We start from the raw sequence: 19,445 nt of genomic DNA on the forward strand, positions 1-19,445 counted from the left end.
CTCGGATGGTCTTCTCTGGAATGAAGAATGCCAACATCTTCCATTTGTTGGGGGTTTTAGTTCTGTAAAGAGCTCAAAGGTATTATTACATGTATCCCTTGAGGGGGAACCAGGACCCTGCCCCAAGGCTGCACTATTGTTTCTTGACTGCTCCTCCCTTGTCTCTGCATCCCCTCCCTTCCCTGATTAACAACTGTTTGAACCTGCCCTTTGGGACTCAGGGAAGGTCATGGAGGCTTGGAGTCTGTTCCCTACAAACAAGGAACGGGGGACACAGAAAGGTTTCCATGCCCAGGAGCCCTACAGGGTCCTGCTCAGTTTTCTTACCAAGGAAATGTGGGAGGAAAAGGTAAAGGAGACAAAAGACAGTAACCAGGATGAGGGGGTATTTTCAAGGGTTTCTTCTTGGAGCTGAAACTCCATTAAATATCACCTTTGTTTGCAATATAACTTCTGAGTTCAAAAAAGCTCCCTTTGAGGGTACTCCCTAGTGGTGCAGTGGTTAGGATGCCAGGCTTGCATTGCAGGGGTTTCAGGTTTGATCCCTTGTCAAGGAAGCTGAGCGGTGCAGAAAAAAAAAAAAAAAGCTACCTTTGAGATTTTTCCTCTCCTTCATAACCCTTGAACTACATTTAAGTCCACACGAAGCCTCTTTGTTTCTGATGGTATTTGGTCTAAGGCTGCTAGCTTGGGAAAACCTTTGTAGTTTATTGATGATTTAGGCAACACTGAGGATTAATCATGCATTGGGTGGAGTGTTTGAAATGAGATTAAGCTGTAGCGAAGCTAAGTATTGCATCAGCTTGAATGGATGAGGGATGGGCCAACTGCAGGGAGGAGGAAAAGTCTTGCCTTCCTTGCCCTCAGGAAACTGCTTTTGAAAAGCAAACACCATGGCTCCTTGACTGAAAATGGAGATTGAGTTTGGAAATCAGTTGATGAGTCTTCAACATTATAGCAAACACAGCTTCAGATATAAAGTGGTATCTGCTCATGAGAGCACACAGCTACTGTCATGAGGGGCTTCTTGCTGGAAGGCCAAGCTGAAGAGGGAGTGTGGGGATCTGTTGACTGATGTGATGAGAGCAAGGTCTTTCTTTTCTACCTGGGAATGTCCTTGGCCTGCAGCCCACCCTGTATCTCGGTGCTAAATGCAACTCCACTGCAAAAAGAGGCATCTGTTGTGAGAAATAAAGATTATGTATACAACAATGCACAAGGCATAGAGAACACCTTTTGGAAGACATTCTTTCCATTTTTGCACCATAATTCGAGCAAGCTGCCATTTTGTACACGTCGTCAGTTGGCTCCAACACGTCCTGGAGTATGTTTGCTTTGGCCATTCTGAACATGACACAAGACTGTATTTGCTGTCAGGTATGTCCTTGGGATCAGCTGGTGGCAGGTGGCGGGCAGCCTGGCTGCAGCTCCTCCACTGCTGCTATTCCCTGTGCCTGGCTGCTCTCACCTCCATGCTGTGAACAGCATGGTTATGAGAAGCTGATCCTCTAATTTCTGAGTCTTTCTGAACAAGGATTTTCATAGAAGCTTCCAATTGGGTTGTGTCAGAGGCACCTCTGAGAAGTCAGTGTGACCCCCATGTATAATCTGGTTCCACAATGTGCCCTCTAAGACAGTGATTCTCAAACCTGGCTGCATATTGTAGTTACCTGGGGAGTTTTTAAAACTCCAGATGCTCAGGCTGCACCTGATGCCGAAAACTCAGCCTCTGTGCACAGTGAAAAGTTGACTCTCAGAGACAGAGTTTTGGGTGAAGTAGAAAAGAATAGATTTACTGCTTTTCCAGGCAAAGGGGCCACAGTGGGCTCATGTCACAAAAACTGGGAGGACTTGGTGAGTTTTATAGCAATGGTTCAAGGGCAGAGTTGCTGATAAGGATCAGGGTATGTACAGGGCCCACAGTCCTCTAATCTGACCTCAGGTGGTCTCCTGATGAGCTTCTCAACATTACCAAACTGTGACCTTCTCTGGAATGAAGAATGCTACCATCTTCCATATGTTGGGGGTTTTAGTTCTGTAGAAGAGCTCAAAGATATTGTTATATGTTTCACTTAAGGCAGAACCAAGACCCTGCCCCAAGGCTGCACTATTGTTTCTTGCCTGCTCCTCCCTTGTCTCTGCATCCCCTCCCTTCCCTGATTAGCAACTGCTTGAACCTGCCCTTTGGAACTCAGGGAAGGTCATGGAGGCTAGAGTCTGTTCCCTACAGACAAGAAACAGGGGACACAGAAAGGCTTCTGTACCCAGGAGCCCCACAGGGTCCTGCTTGGTTTCACACCCAGGACAGTTTAATTAGATTCTTTTGAGGAGGGTTGCAGGCCCTAATATTTTAAAAAATATCTTGGGTGATTACAGCATGTAGCCAAGTTGGAGAACCAGTGCTCAGGCCTGTACCCTGACATGGTACTGGGACAAACAGCTGAGTTCTGCCCACACACAGGTGACCCTGGGACTAGAGAGGAGACACAGCAAGTGGGGTGCAGAGGCCCAGCTGCTGTGATACAAATGACCACTGATCGTGTGAGGTGCCAGGTGCCCCCAAGCCTCTATCTACTTCAGAAATAGCTCAGACACATCTCAGAACATGCGGCTTGGCTAAGAGGCTGTTACGTCGCTCTTGACTGAATAGCTAAGTAGACATTTCAAGCACAGGATCGGCCCCTGAATGAGTGTCTGTCCTCACATTTACCAGCTGCTCCTGAGCTCGAATTTATGCTGTGAGCCAGGGCCCCACTTCCTCAACAAAAACCTCCTTTTGTGACTGGAGAAGCAGTTGAGTTGAGTAGCACTAAACACACACACACACACACACACACACACACACACACACACACACACACACATGGGTCTTTAACAAGACAGCTCAAAAGATTGTCACAGACCCCTCTGGGACCAACTCTGCCCCCCAGTCCTCAGTCATCCCAGGCCCAAGTCTGCCCTCCCTGCCAGATGCTGAGAAGCTGGTGACAGCACAACCCCCACACAGCTGTTTGCATTTGGGACTTAGGGCTGCTGCCCAGGGGCCTGAGGAGCACAACCTCCCTGGTACCCATTTCTCAGTCTTAAAGAAAATCAGGAGCTGAGCTGCTCCCTTGGTGGGGGTGGGGCACAGGAAGTGGTGGGAACAAATGCCTTGATTTGCTACTTAGGGTGGTGGCTCTTGAAGAGACCGAGGTCAGCCTGTGGACCCAGCTTGATGGGAACTTCGCCTCCTGGGGACTGGGTGGGAGGGGTGAGAAGTGACATTTCTGGAAGCTTCCTGGACACTTTGGTGGGGGGGCAAGTCCTGCTCTCAACTATGAGCTGAAAGACCAGCCAAATAAGGGCTCCCTGAAGGATAAATATATGATCCCCTGGGGAACCTGGGAACTACTTGGGCCAGAGGAACTCCTGGAAAAGATAAGCTGGTAAAGCATGTAAACCCTTGAAAGCAAGCCCACTGCAGATTTGAAGCATTCGCAAATACAGCATTTAGAAACAGTACAGGGACTTCCCTGGTGGTGCGGTGGTTAAAGAATCCACCTGCCAATGCAGGGGACACAGGTTCAATCCCTGGTCCTGGAAGATCCCACATGCCTCAGAGCAACTAAGCCCGTGCGTCATAACTACTGAGCCTGCACTCTAGAGCCTGCAAGCCGCAACTACTGAGCCCACTTGTCGCAACTACTGAAGCCCATGTGCTCTAGGGCCCATGTGCTGCAACTACTGAGCCTGTGTGCTGCAACTACTGAAGCCCGCGCACCTAGAGCCCGTGCTCTGCAACAAGAGAAGCCACTGCACTGAGAAGCTGATGCACCACAATGACGAGTAACCCCTGCTCACCACAACTAGAGAAAGCCAGCACACAGCAACAAAGACCCAATGCAGCCAAAAATTTAAAAACAAACAAACAAACAAAAGCTGAGTACAGAAAGGTAAAATAACAAAGTACAAATTTTCTGAAATCCCACTACCAAAAGAAAGCCCTTGTAAACACCTTCCAAATAGCTCTCTACAAATGTGTGTGTGTGTCTGTGTGTGTGTTTTGACTATACATTTTCACAGACTTGGGGCCTAAAGTTCATGCAGTTTTTTTTTTAATTTCTTAATCACTATTTTTTTATTGAGGTGTAGTTGATTTACAATGTGTGAATTTCTGCTGAACAGCAAAGTGATTCAGTTATACATACGTATACATTTTTTTTTATATATAGTCTTTTCCATTATGGTTTATCATAGGATATTGAGCACACACAGTTTTGAAACTAGTTTTTCTCTCAGTCAACAATTAGTCCTGGACTTGGTCTGTGTCAATGAATTTATATCCACATCATTTTCAACACTTGCAGCGCATTCTCTTATATGTATATACCGTAATTTAACTATCCTTTTATTATAAATAAAGCTGCTAAGAGCAAATCTTGTACATGTGCTTTTTTTGGACATTCCTCACTTCTCTTGAGATGCACCTGGGAGGGGGTTGTTGGGCTATAGGCTGTCACTCTCCTCTTATTGGACATTGAGGTGGTTTCTACTTTTTGTTTTTTCAAACAATTCTGCGATAATTCTTGTTCTGCTAAGAATGTAAGTTTTGCAAGGGAAAGCGCCTTTTCTGTTTGCTTCATAGATGAATTCCAAATGTCTATGTTGCTACTTTCAACACATATTTGTTGAAATAACTGAACAAACATGGATTTCTTTCACATCTGTAGGAATACAGTAAATTCTTGACTCAAAGTTTTCACTGCTCTGCCCATGTCCATGGATGACCATGAAAGCTCCATGAGTACTGATTTGGTGGTTACAAATAAATTTTAGTGAGTAGGCAAATTTGCAAAAACAGAATTCACAAATAATAAAAATCAATGGTATTTCATAAGATATATTTGAGAATCAGACTTGTTGGGTAATAGAATATTCACACTTTAAGTACTGTCAAATTTCCACCACCCTTCATGAAAAGACATATTAATTTACTTTTCCATCAGTAGTATGTGTGAGTGCTTGTCAACCCTAGACCAAATCTGTTGTTGTTCTTGTAGACATGGATTAGGGGGTCTCTGATTTTTATTTTGATGACAAAAATCACACAGGGGAACACAAAAATTACAATTGACAAACTAGGAGTGAGTCATGGGCTGGAAAACAAGAGGAATAGGTTTCCAGAGTCCTCTGGATTCTTCGTGGAATCTTGGGTTTCCTTCCAGGGTCCTCCATGCCCTGGGTACCTCCTGGACCCCTTCCAGGGGTCCCACAGAGCTCAGCTTGAGAACCAGCACTCTAGGCCAAGGGTCCCACTGTACAAGAAGTTTGAGATAGACCTAGGAGCAGCTTCGCAACTCCTCGAGTCTCTGTGTGCTTCGGCCTCCTCGCCTCTTCCCCAGCCTCCAGCATGTCCATCAGGGTGACCCAGAAGTCCTACAAGGTGTCCACCTCTGGCCCCTGGTCCTTCAGCAGCTGCTCGTACACCAGTGGGCCGGGTGCCCACATCAGCTCCTCGGCCCTCTCCCGGGTGGGCAGCAGCAGCAGCTTCCAGGGCGGCCTGGGCAGCAGCATGAGTCTGGCTGCAGGTTACAGTGGGGACCCAGGTCTGGGGGGCATCACATCTGTCACGGTGAACCAGCGCCTGCTGAGCCCCCTCAAGCTGGATGTGGACCCTGACATCCAGGCCATGTGCACCCAGGAGAAGGAGCAGATCAAGACCCTGAACAACAAGTTCGCCTTCTTCATCAACAAGGTACGGCACCTGGAGCAGCAGAACAAGATTTTGGAGACCAAATGGAACCTCCTGCAGCAGCAGAAGACAGCCCAGAGCAACATAGACAACATGTTTGAGAGCTACATCAACAACCTCTGGTGGCAGCTGGAAACCCTGGCCCAGGAGAAGCTGAAGCTGGAAGTGGAGCTTGGCAACATGCAGGGACTGGTGGAGGACTTCAAGACCAAGTATAAGGAAGAGATCCAAAAGCGCACAGACATGGAGAATGAATTTGTCATCATCAAGAAGGATGTGGATGAAGCTTACATGAACAAGGTAGAGCTGGAATCCCGCCTGGAAGGGCTGACTGACAAGATCAACTTCTAAAGGCAACTGTATGAAAAGGAGATCCGTGAGATGCAGTCGCAGATTTCTGACACATCCGTGGTCCTCCATGGACAACAGCTGCTCTCTGGACCTGGATGGCATCATCGCCAAGGTCAAGGCCCAGTATGAGGAGATCGCCAACCTCAGCCAGACTGAGGCTGAGACCATGTACCAGATCAAGTACGAGGAGCTGCAGACCTTGGCTGGGAAGCACGGGGATGACCTCTGTTGCACGAAGACGGAGATTTCCGAGATGAACCGGAACATCAACCGACTCCAGGCTGAGATCGAGGGCCTCAAAGGCCAGAGGGCTTCCCTGGAGGCTGCCATTAATGATGCTGAGCAGCGTGGGGAGCTGGCCGTCAAGGATGCTCAGACCAAGCTGGCCGAGCTGGAGGCCACTCTGAGAACTGCCAAGCAGGACATGGCGTGGCAGCTACGTGAATACCAGGAGCTGATGAACGTCAAGCTGGCCCTGGACGTGGAGATCGCCACCTACCGCAAGCTGCTGGAGGGCGAGGAGAGCCAGCTGGAGTCTGGGATGCAGAACATGAGCATCCACACCAAGACCACCAGCGGGTACTCAGGTGGGCTGACCTCAGCCTATGGCAGCCCTGGCTTCAACTACAGCCTGAGCTCCTACCAGTCCAGCTTGGGCTCTGGAGGGGGCTCTGGCTCTTTCAGCCATACCAGTTCCAAGGCTGTGGTTGTGAAGAAGATTGAGATCCGTGATGGGAAGCTGGTGTCCGAGTCCTCTGACATCCTGCCTAAGTGAAAGGCTCCTGCGATCCCTCCCAGCAACCCCGCTCACTTGCTCCTGCAAGAAGGAGCTGTGCAGGGGAGTGTTGGAACCAAAGACCTGAGGCTCAGTCCTGTCCTTAGCCCACCCCTGGGGGAGTCAACTGCCTAGGGCTCCCTCTCTTGCCCACGCTCCCAACTAAAAGCCAATCCAAGTGTCTTTTTCAGAATAAAGCTTCAGCTGGCTCTGCCAACACACACACACACACACACACACACACACACACACACACACACAAAAGAGGTCTGAGGTGTACAGGGCTGGTTCCGATGGCGGCCTCAGCCTGGGTGGGCTCCCGCAGTGGAGGAGGCAACAGCTTGGGCACCCAGTTGTGCAGCTGGAGGACTAGCCGGGTGGCACCACCTCACACTTGTAGCTGGAACCTTGGGTATCCAGGCTGCTTGTGAAGGCAAACATGCCTTTCCAGCTCTCCTCCTCAGCGCAAGGTTAAAGAACAAGCACCCTTTCTTCAAGGCTCTGTTGGGGAGAATGGATCGGCAGGGCAGAGGCTGTAGACAGAGTGCTGCAGACCACGTGGGAGGACGGGTTCTCCCAGGACTGGCTCTCAGTCTCTGCTGGGTGGGGCTGAGGACTCTCCAGGCTGAAAGGCGAGCAGGAGCCCCCTCCCCAGGTCTGGAGGCCAGGCTGGAGAGCCAGGCACGTGCCCCTCCCTCCACCATCACCAGTCTGAACTCCTGCTGTCCATCTCATGTTTGGTCCATGCACCAACGTTCTGATCCTCTCCTGGGAGGCGCTGAGAGCACTGGTTTTGCAGCTGTTGAACAACTCCCATTTCAGCAGTGACGTTTCCCCAAGAGGTCTAAGCAGATGACCCCCTTCTGGCCAGCTGACCCTTGGCCTTCGTGCCTGGAGCTCAGGGGCTGGGGGGAGAGGGGAGGCAAACTGCTGGGGCTTGAGGCCGGCTCCTGGAGGGATGGAGGCCACTTGGTCAGCGGAGCCCATCTAGCCCTCCTCCCAGCTGTGTCTACTTCCACTGGGCTCCCACCATCTGCTTCTCTGACCCCTCAGGGGTGTACTGCCTGTGATGGCACAGGGACCCCTCCTCCTCCTCCCCCTCCCCACCACCTCTTCCTAATCCTCCCCACAGCTGGAAGTGGTGCACAGTTGCTGGACACCCGAGATCTTTAACTTCCATATTTGCCTGGTGACTGGCGTGTGGTCAGCGTTGAATCAATGATGGCTTTGTTGGTTGACTGAATGAATGACTGAATGAAGGAATGTGACTGAGTGAAGGAATGAATACTTCACTTCAGGCTTTTTACTCCCCTTCCATTTTGTTATGGATTTTCTAGATATCTCTGAATCTAATCTTGACAGTAGTCCCTGGACAGATTCTTTGGGTATTTCTACCTTGACCTTTAATGAGTCCAAACAGCAGTGGGAAAGCAAGGGTTCTGAAAAGCAATGATGGCTCAAGGGCCCAGGTTTCTCTCCACAAATGCCAAGCACTGCTAGCAGAAAGTGCAATTACCTTTACAAAACCAATAAGCAATTGATTTTTCGATTCAGTAAATTATAAAACAAATTCAGTAAATTATAAACCAAAGACAACACTAATTAACACCAAAGAAGATTAAGCATGCATTCACATTTTCCACCAACATTAATAAACTGGTTGGGTTCCTGGCACTCCCCAGCGCTGGAAACCATGCCCCCTCATCTGCAGGCAAAATGCCTTTCAGTGGGCGTCTACAGTTGACTGAGATAATGAATCTCTGCCCAAGTTACTCCCAATTTTATTAATAGACTATTTTATATACTAATGCAATTATAAATTAGCTATTCAATGGCACACAATGGAATTCATGAACAAATCTGGTTAAATGCTTTTCTTGATTGCACTGTGTGCATAGCATCTTTAAATCAAGGATTCAATTCTTAATTCACACCAACAATTAATGTTTGCACACGGTGTATTAATCATTTCAGTTTGAGGAGAGAAGTCCCAGTTGTTTATTGGTAGGGATGTGTTAGCATTTGCCTGCATCTCGAATTACTAATCTGAAATTTCTGGGGAAAGGGAAAGAAAAGGTTTTTTTTTTTTTTTTTTTTTTTTCTAATTTGTGTTTTTAAATATAAAAGTACTCTCTTAAGTTAATGATATAGTAAAAGTAAAAAAACAAGCACGTTCAAAAATGTGAATTTGTAATGTCATTTTTGTTCATCATCTAGAACATTCTGGGAGAAAATATCCTAAAATTTTGACTGTGGAAATTTCCAGACTATAAGCTTCCTGATGACATTTTATTTATTTCATTTTGCTTTCCTTTTTATGGATACTTTCTTCCAGAAAATGCCTATAATTTGAATAATGATATATAGCACATATACACTAAAATATACTGTAAACTTTAAAGCATTATATAGTTTCTAGCAGTCCTGATATTCAGTAAAGTCTTGCATAAATGGACTGTAAAAATCTATCCCAGAATGGAATGTTCACTATGACAAATGAATTTAGCTGTATTACAGATGTGTGATGTAACCTCACTGAAGGGGGAGAGGGGATGAAGCTGACCTAAGTAAATTCTGAAAATGGTACTTTGGGTAGTGTTAGACTGAAGACAGAAAGAACTCTACATAACACCTTATTCTGTTACTGAATCTGAGCTCGCTCTGCTCGCCGCATGACAGGCCAATAAATTGGAGACTAGGTGTTGAGGCAAGGAATATGACTTTATTCGGAAAGCTGGCAGACCAAGAAGATGGCAGACAAAAGTCTCCAAAAAACCATCTTATATATGTACCCTGGAATGGCCCACCTCAGGGAAGGGATGTGTTAATTTCTTCTTTCTTGCAGCCATCCACAGGTGGGTGGGTCAGGATGTTTCCCTGAACAAAGGCACTTTGGTTTAACATTCAGGCAGAGGTGAAGGGTTCCCCAAGGCAGGCCATTATGTATAGACAGTATCCTTTTAGTGAACAAAAGCAACAGGAAGCAAAGGTTAAAGTAAAAGAAACAGATCCAACATGTAGTCAGATTTGGCTCTTCCCTGTTACATGCTGACAGGGCCTAGATGAAATGATGCCCAGCAGCAGTGACCACCACCAGCATCTAGACCTTGGTTTCTAAAGACCCTTCTCCAGTAAAGAGAACCTGGGCTGCTCAGAGAAAGGGCTGGGACAGGGAAAATAAGCTTGGAGCATTTTACAGTTCCAGAAATTAAGAAGTTCTCCCCCAAAAACGTATTGAGCATGTCAAAAGGACATAGGTGCCAAACTTCAACAGCTCCCAATGGCCAAACTGGACAATCTGACCGAGAAAGTAAATAACAGTAATATTGCATGATGACCCAAGGAATAAATGAAACATCCCTGAGTACATACTAATATAAGTAAATGATTGAATAAGTAAGTAAATGGGAGAGAAGGGACAGATCTTCTACGCAGAAGAATTTCAGTTAATAAATGTAGACTCTCCATTCCAGAAAGTGGAACTTAATACTCTTCCCTTGAGTGCAGGCTGGATTTGTGAAACCCGTGAATAGAGCATGGAAAGGGGAAGATAGTAAAACCCAGCAAGACCCTGTGGGCCTCCTGAGCACAAAAGCCTTTCTGTGTCCCCTATTTCTTGATTACAGGAAATAGGCTTCATTTGGCCTCCATGACCTTCCCTGAGTTCCAATGGACAGATTCAAACAGTTGCTAATCAGGGAAGGGAGAGGATACAGAGACCAGGGAGGAGTGGCCGAGAAACAATAGTGCAGCCTTGGGGCAGGGTGTGGGTTCCCCCCTCAAGGGATACACATAACAATATCTTTGAGCTATTTTGCAGATACTGAAACCCCCACCAGGAGGGAGAAGTTAACTGTATGCTGCCCACAAGCACGTAGACCCCAGACCAGCTGGAAACAGAAGGTTGATGATGCTGACTCCCGATTACCTCACCACCAACCAATCAGAAGAATGTCCATGAGCTGATCACACTTTCTTTGAACCATTACTATAAAACTCTTCACTAGTCCCTCCAGGTTGGGACACAGAGTTTGGAGGGCATTAGCCCACTGTGGCCCCCTTTGCCTGGCAAAGCAATAAAGCTATTCTTTTCACCTTCACCCAGAACTCTGTCTCTGAGATTTAATTCAGTGTTGGGGTACAGAGGCCAGTTTCGGCATCAATAGTAACACAGCAGAGAGAAAACCTAGCACCCACTACCTTAACCATGTGATCAAGGTTAATATCACCAGTGACAGGTGGTGTTGACGTCACACCCTCCCTAATACAAAGGGTACTTTACTTCTCTGTTTTTTTCCCCAAAACTCAGTTCCCCTGTCTCATGATGAGTTAATGCATCAGGCAAACCCATATTGTGGGACATTCTACAGAACACCTGACTAGTCCTCTTCAAAACTGTCAAAGTTATGAAAATCAAGGAAAAGTTGAGAAACTCATGAACTGATGAGACTTAAGGAGACAGGACAACTAAATGCAACAGGGAATCCTGAATTGGATCTTGGACTAGAAAAAGAGTAAATAGTGTAAAAACTGGTAAAATTGGAAAAAAGTTTATAGCTGAGTTAATAGTGCTGTACCAATTTACTTTCTTTTTTTGATAAATGTATGGTGGTTATATAAGATGTTACCACTAGAAGAAGGTGGGTGAGGATATACTTGGATTTTCTGTATTATTTCCTCAAATTTTCTGTACCTAGAATTACTCTAAAATTTTTTAAATTAAATTAAAAAAGAAATTTTCAAGTCTATCCTAGTATTTTATAGAAGTGGTGTTCTAAGTTTTTCTGCTTATTTCAAAAATGGCCTTTTAATAATCATTATCTTGTGGTTTAATAGTTAGCAGCAACAGAATCAGACTGCTTGGGTTTGAATCCCCCTTATTATTTGTGATCTCAGACAAGTCGTTTAACTTCTCAGTGCCTCAGTTTCTTCATCTGTAAAATGGGAATAATAATGTATCATAGGGATGATGTCAGGATTAAGTAAGAAAATACAAAAAAACTATTTTTGTATTTGATAAATGTTAAGTAACAGTGGTAGTAGAGATCTTCTAAAATGTCCCAGAAATAACCTGAAAAACTCAGTTTCCCTCCTTCCCAAATTCTTTTTGTCATGAGTCAGAAAATGGGCCAAAAGGTCAAAAATGGATAAAAAATTGGTGAAATGAACTATGATTATTATTCCCAGTGAACATTCCAGAAGGAGAGTTAATTTAAATAAAGCAAACATTCATTTCACTCTTTTCTCTGCTTCATAATTTAAGCTCATTTTTCTCTTGAATGTTATCAAAAAGTTTCCTAAGTTGTCCATTTCTTCCATTTTTTTTTTTCTATATTTTTTTCTGTGCCAGAAGGGCCTAAATACCAGAAAGTCACCTGTAAGATGCCTTGCCCAATTGCAGGCAAGAAATAGGACTTATTATGAATAAGCAATTATATTTTTCTAATATCCCTAGTATTGCAAAACTCTGGAGTGTTCCTGCAAGTCCAAGTACATTACCCTTGGATGCTTTACCTTTGGGCCCCATTAGTCATGATCATTACTAAGCAGAGTTGAGATTTCAGTTTTTTAAAAACCACATTTGCTGGTATCTGATTGAAAGAAACACTTCTGGAAAAAATCCTGACTCATGTATCTCATTGGCAATGAAAGAAGAGAGGTTTTAGAGAATTTCCTTAATACAGGACAATGATTGTCCAATTTTAGCCTCCATCAGCATCACCTGGAGGGCTGCAAAAGCACAGACTGCCAGGCCCACCCCACAGTTAAACTTCAGGAGGTCATGGGCAGGACCTGAGAATTGCATTTCTTCCTTTCTTTCCTTCTTTCCTTCTTTTCTTCTTTCCTTCCTTCCTTCCTTTCTTTCTTTTTTAAATTTTTATTGGAGAATAGTTGATTTACAATGTTGTGTTAGTTTCAGGTGTACAGCAAGGTGATTCAGTTATACATATACATATATCCATTCTTTTTCAGGTTCTTTTCCCTTATAGGTTATTACAGGATACTGAGTAGAGTTCCCTGTGCTCTACAGTAGGTCCTTGTAGGTTATCTATTTTATATATAGTAGTGTGTATATATCAGTCCCAATCTCTTAATTTATCACTTCCCCCTATGTTTCCCTTTGGTAACCATAAGTTTGTTTTCTATGTGTGAGAGTCTATTTCTGTTTTGTAAATAAGTTAATTTTTATCATTTTTTTAGATTCCACATGTAAGTGACACCATATGATATTTGTCTTTCTCTGTTTGACTTACTTCACTTAGTATGATCATCTCTAGGTCCATCCATGTTGCTGCAAATGGCATTATTTTGTTCTTTTTTTAAAAATTTATTTAATTTTGGGCCTTCGTTGCTGCGCACAGGCTTTCTCTAGTTGCAGTGAGCGGAGGCTACTCTTCATTGCGGTACGCAGGCTTCTTATTGCGATGGCGTCTCTTGTTGCAGAGTATGGGCTCTAGGCGCATGGGCTTCAGTAGTTGTGGCTCACGGGCTTAGTTGCTCCACAGCATGTGGGATCTTCCCAGACCAGGGATCGAACCCATGTCCCCTGCATTGGCAGGAGGATTCTTAACCACTGCACCACCAGGGAAGCCCTGTTTTGTTCTTTTTTTAAGGTTGAGTAATATTACATTGTATATATGTACCACATCTTCTTTATCCATTTATCTGTCAATAGATATTAGGTAGTTTCCATGTCTTGACTATTGTGAATAGTGCTTCTATGAACATTGGGGTGTGAGAATTACATTTCTAATAAACTCCCAGGTGATGCTGGTGCTTCTGGTCTGACCAGACTTTGGGAACCACTGGGTTAAAAGAACTAATGTGTTTTAGGACTTATTTTGTCTAATGTGGGAATGCAACTAAAACCAAGGGATGAATTCAGCCCCAAGGATGAGCCCCAAGGGTGGAATAACCCACCATTGTTTTCTGCAGTGCTCTGAACAGTGGTGCAGCCTTTTATTTTACCTCAAGAATTCCTCTGCAAAAGATGTCATTTGGCTGCTTATTGTGTGGGGTAGACTAGGTTTCTCAAACTTTTTCTCTGTGAACAGAAATGCCCAGGGTTGTGTCTCTAGTTCAGCGGTTTTCAAATTTCACTGTGTATGAGAATCACTCAGTGAGCTTATTTACAAAGCACATTTCTGAGTCCCACCTGAGAAACTTTGATTTATTACATAATAATAATAGCAAGTATTTATTATACATTTACTATGGGCCAGGCACTATGATAAGCACTTTACTTATACGAACTCAGTTAATCCTCACAACAAATGTATGAGGTAGCTACTATCATTATTCAACTTCTACAGATGAGGAAACTGATGGAATGGTTAATAACTATTTAGCTAGTTAGTGGTGGAGCCTGGATGTGCACCCAGGCCTTTGACTCCAGGGTTTCTTACCCACCATGACTCTATTGATGCTCATCTGGGGTAAGACTCCTAATCTGAGTTCCCCAAAAATAGACGCTGAAATCAACATGTAGATGTAAGTGGTTTATTAGGGTGATGGAGAAGCACAAACAAGAGAGCAAGAAAGTGAGGCGGAGAAGTGTGTCTTCACGAGCAGGTCATTGCCATAGACAACCCGGGTTCATTTCTACTGGGACCCTCCAAGGAACCTTGAAGAACATGGCTTAGAATTGCCCTGCCAAAGACTGGTGAAACTGGGGTATTTACTCCAAACCCTCTGCTTTATTGGTTAAGAGTGGTCTTGCTGGGCATGAATTTGCTAGTGCTTAGATGTTCCTTTGAAGCCAGGAAAGCCCCGAGGCAGAAGAGTGGAGACATTAATACAAGGAACCTTCAATCATAGCAGCAGGCAAACTCTGAGGTGGGTCATAGGGATTTGGGACAGAGCTAGGATAGGAATTGATATTTTACTATGCCATTGCAGGTGGTCTGGAGAATACACTTTGAGAAACATTTTTTTTTTAATTTGAGGACAACCTTGTGCTGCCCCAAGGTGGTGGCTCAGGCCATGACAACAGGGTCCTAAATGATATGAAACTGGACAATTGCCCTCTTCTTTTTTCATGCCCAGCCCCTGAAACTGTACCCTGAGAAGTAAGCCAAACCAGATCAGTAATTCATTATGATCCCGCAGTTGAGTCCTGCCCTCTGTCCTAGAGTTGTTACTGACCAGGGTTCTTGGCCTCCTTAATCAATAGAAATTGATCAGAGGCCAGATAAGAAATGCAGGCAAGGCTTTGTTGGAGCCCCTGCTGCAACAGGGGGAAGTGAGAAGAAGTTCAGGTTCCCTTGCTCACTCCCCAAGGGGAGCAAGCAGGTTCCTTACATGGGGTGGGGGTAGGGGTGTGTCCAGGGGTTGGGCCAAAGGAGTGGCTTAGGTGGTTTGCCACCCTTTAGGTGGTGTTTTGTGCAGGGGGCATGCGCAGTATCCTGCTGCTGCTCCCGCCACCCTGCTCCTGGCTCTTCAGAATGGCAGTTGGGCTTTTTGGTCTTTTTGTATGTTGTTGTCCATAATGTGCCCCAACTGTGAATGCATGCAGTTATTTTTAGTCCCTTATAGTTTCTTTGTATTTTGTTGCTCAAGGAGTTGTTTGCCCAGGCACAAGCTCTGCAGCAAAGGGTCCCAGGTCCCAGGTCTCAGAGTGACACATCATGTAACAAGTGAAGGACAGCTGGGTCTAACTGACCACAGGAAAGTTAAAGTTCTCTGGATAGATGAGGAGAGGGGAGAGTTTCTGCGTCCATATTCCCTTTTTGTCTACACTTTGAACTTCAAATCAGTTAAAAAAAATTTGTCACTGACTCTCTTATACCCCCTTTAATAAAATTAAACAGAACCCAGGACCCAAATGATGGGGAGGATAGGGAATGAAGCTTCAGAGACATCTACAAGTAACGTACTTAACTCTGTCACCAACGGTACTGACTGAGCCCTGGAGAAACTACACAACATTAAAGAGTGGTGAGAAAGAACAAAGGACAGAAGTGTCAGCACTGAAAAGGGGACCTAGCAAAGCTTCCAATTCAGGGACTACAAACTCAGAGGCCATCAAGGGCCAGGTGGGCATGATGGCTGGTTACACAATAGAGTGTGGTGAGGCCTGTGGCAAACTGGGAAATGCACACTGTTTCTAATTTTCAAAAATACCGGGATGGCCAATAGCAAAAGCAAAGCGAAACAAAACAAAATACCTTGGGGCTTATGTTTGTCTGCAGAATACTAATACGTGGATATTCAAACTAATCTGTTCCCCTTTAGCTGAGAGAAGAGTTTCCTGAGGTCACTCAGGGACTTATATTCAGCTGGTACATGCTGATAAGGCCATGCTTGTTCTGACTGGTCAGGGCCTAGCTACACAAATTCTTAAATATTTGACTATAACCTCTGAGTTCACACAACCAGCAGACCAAAGAACTGAAAACACCACCATACCCTCTTCTGTACTCTGCCCTTAAAAACTTACATTTTGCATGCAAAATATGGAAAAATAAATGCATGTGAAATTAAAAAAAAAACAATAAGAAAGGCATAGCTAAATGCATTTATCTGTGTAAAATAAGATAATTTTCCAGATGAAAGGGACTTTAACTTGTATTAAAAATTCATTGGAGAGCTTCCCTGGTGGCACTGTGGTTGAGAGTCCACCTGCCAATGCAGGGGACACGGGTTCGTGCCCCAGTCCAGGAGGATCCCACATGCCGTGGAACGGCTGGGCCTGTGAGCCATGGCCGCTGAGCCTGCGCGTCCGGAGCCTGTGCTCCGCAACGGGAGAGGCCACAACAGTGAGAGGCCCGCATACCGCAAAGAAAAAAAAAAAAAAAAAAATTCATTGGAGGGGCAAATCCATCAGCAGGATACCATGAATGATCTAAACACTTATTCATCTTCCTTTTGTTGACAATTACATTCTCAATAGAGTACCGGTACGTGTGCCCTCTTCATGGATACATCAAAACACATTGAAAAAAACCTCTCTACCCTAATTTTTTTTAATGTATGTTTTTAAATACAAAGTATTGCTGTGTTCTTCTCAAAGAGCTTCAGTAAAAATCCCCAAGATTTGGCAACAGTCAACGGTTAAACAAACCAATATGTTGTATGACCAGGATGTCAGATGGAGGAGGTGAGGATGCTTTCTTTTTCATTCACCTCCGTATCCCCAGAATCTAGAATTGTGCCTGTCACAGACACTCAGCATGTCACCGTGGCTCTCATCTGCCAGTTGGTGGTGGATGCCAGCTCCCTGGAAGATTAAATTCTGAAATATTTCAAAACCAACTTCTGTTATGCAGAGATCCTGTATATCCAATTTCTGAGTTGTGAGAGAAGTAGAGAGGGAATGAGAAAGTACAAGGGACCATCTGGAACGGTCTTAGTAAATAGCAGAGGTCAATGGCAGAGTTGGAAGGGATAGGGGCTAGGGGTTGAGATGAGGGAGAATGGAAGAGGTGGTGATTCAAGGTGGAAAGGCGAGAGAGTAGGGGGCAAGGGGATTTCCTCAGGTGAGCAGGCAGCACAAGGCGTGTGTGTGGGAGAGTGGATAAGACTGAGAGTTGAGGAGAGGAGTCATTGGCAGGGTCTAGAAAGCCCTGGAGCTCCAGGTTCCCCTGCACTTTGTTAATCTATGTTGCTCTGTATATGGAGGATGCAGAGCATTGGCTGGATAATGCATAATTAAACTTAAAAACACCTGATAGGGAGATACTGCACTACACCCAGGAACAGCCAGAGAGAAAGACAACTGGATGGAGGGCTGGCCTTCTGGACCAAGAGGCCACTGCCCTAGGCGTGAGTGGTGCCCACCCTGACCTTCAGCACCACTTGAGTGGAGCTCTTTCAGTCTCCCTACAAAGATGCCCTGGGGGAGGTCTGTTCCCCGGAACACAGGATCCTGAATGACCGTGTATGTTGTCATTCTTTTCAGTAAATATGCTCCTGGAGCCCACAGAAGTTAGATTGGGCATTACCTTTAAATAAAAAAAAAAAAAAACTATACCATAAAATACTCTGTGAAATTTTGTATCAGATGAATTAGGCAAAGGAAATCAGGATCTTATGGAAGGCTGAAGAAACTTTTGATCCCGTTAGAGCTACTGGGAGATTTGCTGAGCCAAGTCAGAGAAGGTTGATGTCTAACCAGGGCTTAATTTATGATCTGAGTGTACAAACCTCTTTCAAGACCATACGACTGACTAATGAATTTATTAGTGAGATTAATGCTTACTATCTGCCATTTCAAGCTGTGCTGGTGTGTGCTTGCTTGATCGTCATACTTGGAACATGCTGAAACCTCCCAAGGTTCATCTGAGTGCTGGGCATGCTCCCCAAGCCCAAGTTGAAAGGAGTCACCCCCACTCCTGGGTTGGCTTCTGTGTCATGTGGTCTGTCTCCAGGGCTACTTCAACCCAGGAGACTGGCACACACTCCCTGCCCCAGCAGCCTTGCTCAGGCCTCGCCTTGAGTACAAAACAAGGTACCTGCTGCAAGATGTCACCCCCACCCTCTCCTGGCCAAGTGACCACCTCCCTAATGGACAATCAACAGATCTCTTTCCCATCACCACTCCCTCTCAGCCCCCTCACCCCCACCTCATACACACAAGCAAGCAAACCATGCTGTACATCCCAACAGAAACAGACCTCACTAAGGCAGAAACTGGTGAGACAGGGCCAGTTACCTAATTCATCCACACCAAGTGCCAGAGTCTTATCTGCAACTGTCCAGCTCTCTTTTCCCTCAACTCAAAGTCACATGAAACAGCCAGGGGCTTTGTAAAGAAAGACTGAATGTGTGATGGGGTAATAACTGTGTGCATTTAGTCCTCACATTTTACCTGGACTGTGCAACTCTTATGGCCCAGTTACTCAGTTCAAGGGGAATCAAGCTCACCCATATTATCAAGGAGCACAGCATCTCTGCCAGGGACCAGCTCACCTTTTCTTGCATTGACTAAGAACATCAGTGGTGTCCTTAAAGCAAAAGGAGAGAGAGAGCTGAGAAGTGCCAGCTTGGTCTCACCCACGGTCGCCTTGACTGTGGATGTGCTCTGAAACCTGACCCCACAAAGGCTGGGGACACTTACCCACTATCTCAGTGAGACCCTTACTGGTGAGATGATGCCTGGGCTGGCAGGGTCCCAACTGTGGATTGATCTGACGTTACATCTCTTTTATCGGGGTCGGCGGGGGGGCTAGTTTTTTTATTTTCTTTTTTTTTTTTTAGTTAGTTAATTAATTTTAAAATTTTTATTTTATATTGGAGTATAGTTGATCAACAGTACTGTGTTAGTTTCAGGTGTACATTAGAGTGATTTAGTTATACATATACCTGTATCTATTCTTTTTCATAAACTCTTTAAATTAACCCTTGTGTGCATCCCACACTTTCTACAGTGTGCCTCTGCACCTGGGGGTCAGCCTTAGCTGTGTTCCTGGCCACGGCAGCCCTCTCCCATGCCCTCCCCACTTCTCCCCGCTGTGAACATGGGTCCCCAGCCCTGACACTCCCTCCCTGCTCAGTGGCTTCCTCTTTGAGGCTGTTTCTTGTTAGCAGCTGTCAGTAGACCTATCTCAACCTAAGAGAGATGCTTAAAGTGTGGAACCCGGAAAG

The 19,445-nt window shown here is 45.2% G+C and overlaps 1 pseudogene; it reads left to right on the forward strand.

The window, feature by feature from the left end:
• Positions 1-5,377: 5,377 nt before the first annotated feature.
• LOC103087646 (keratin, type II cytoskeletal 8 pseudogene) lies at positions 5,378-6,860 on the forward strand (annotated as a pseudogene).
• The last annotated feature ends 12,585 nt before the right edge of the window (positions 6,861-19,445 follow it).

Source organism: Lipotes vexillifer, unplaced genomic scaffold, assembly GCF_000442215.2.
Source record: "Lipotes vexillifer unplaced genomic scaffold, Lipotes_vexillifer_v1.1 scaffold612, whole genome shotgun sequence".
Classification (NCBI taxonomy): domain Eukaryota; kingdom Metazoa; phylum Chordata; class Mammalia; order Artiodactyla; family Lipotidae; genus Lipotes; species Lipotes vexillifer.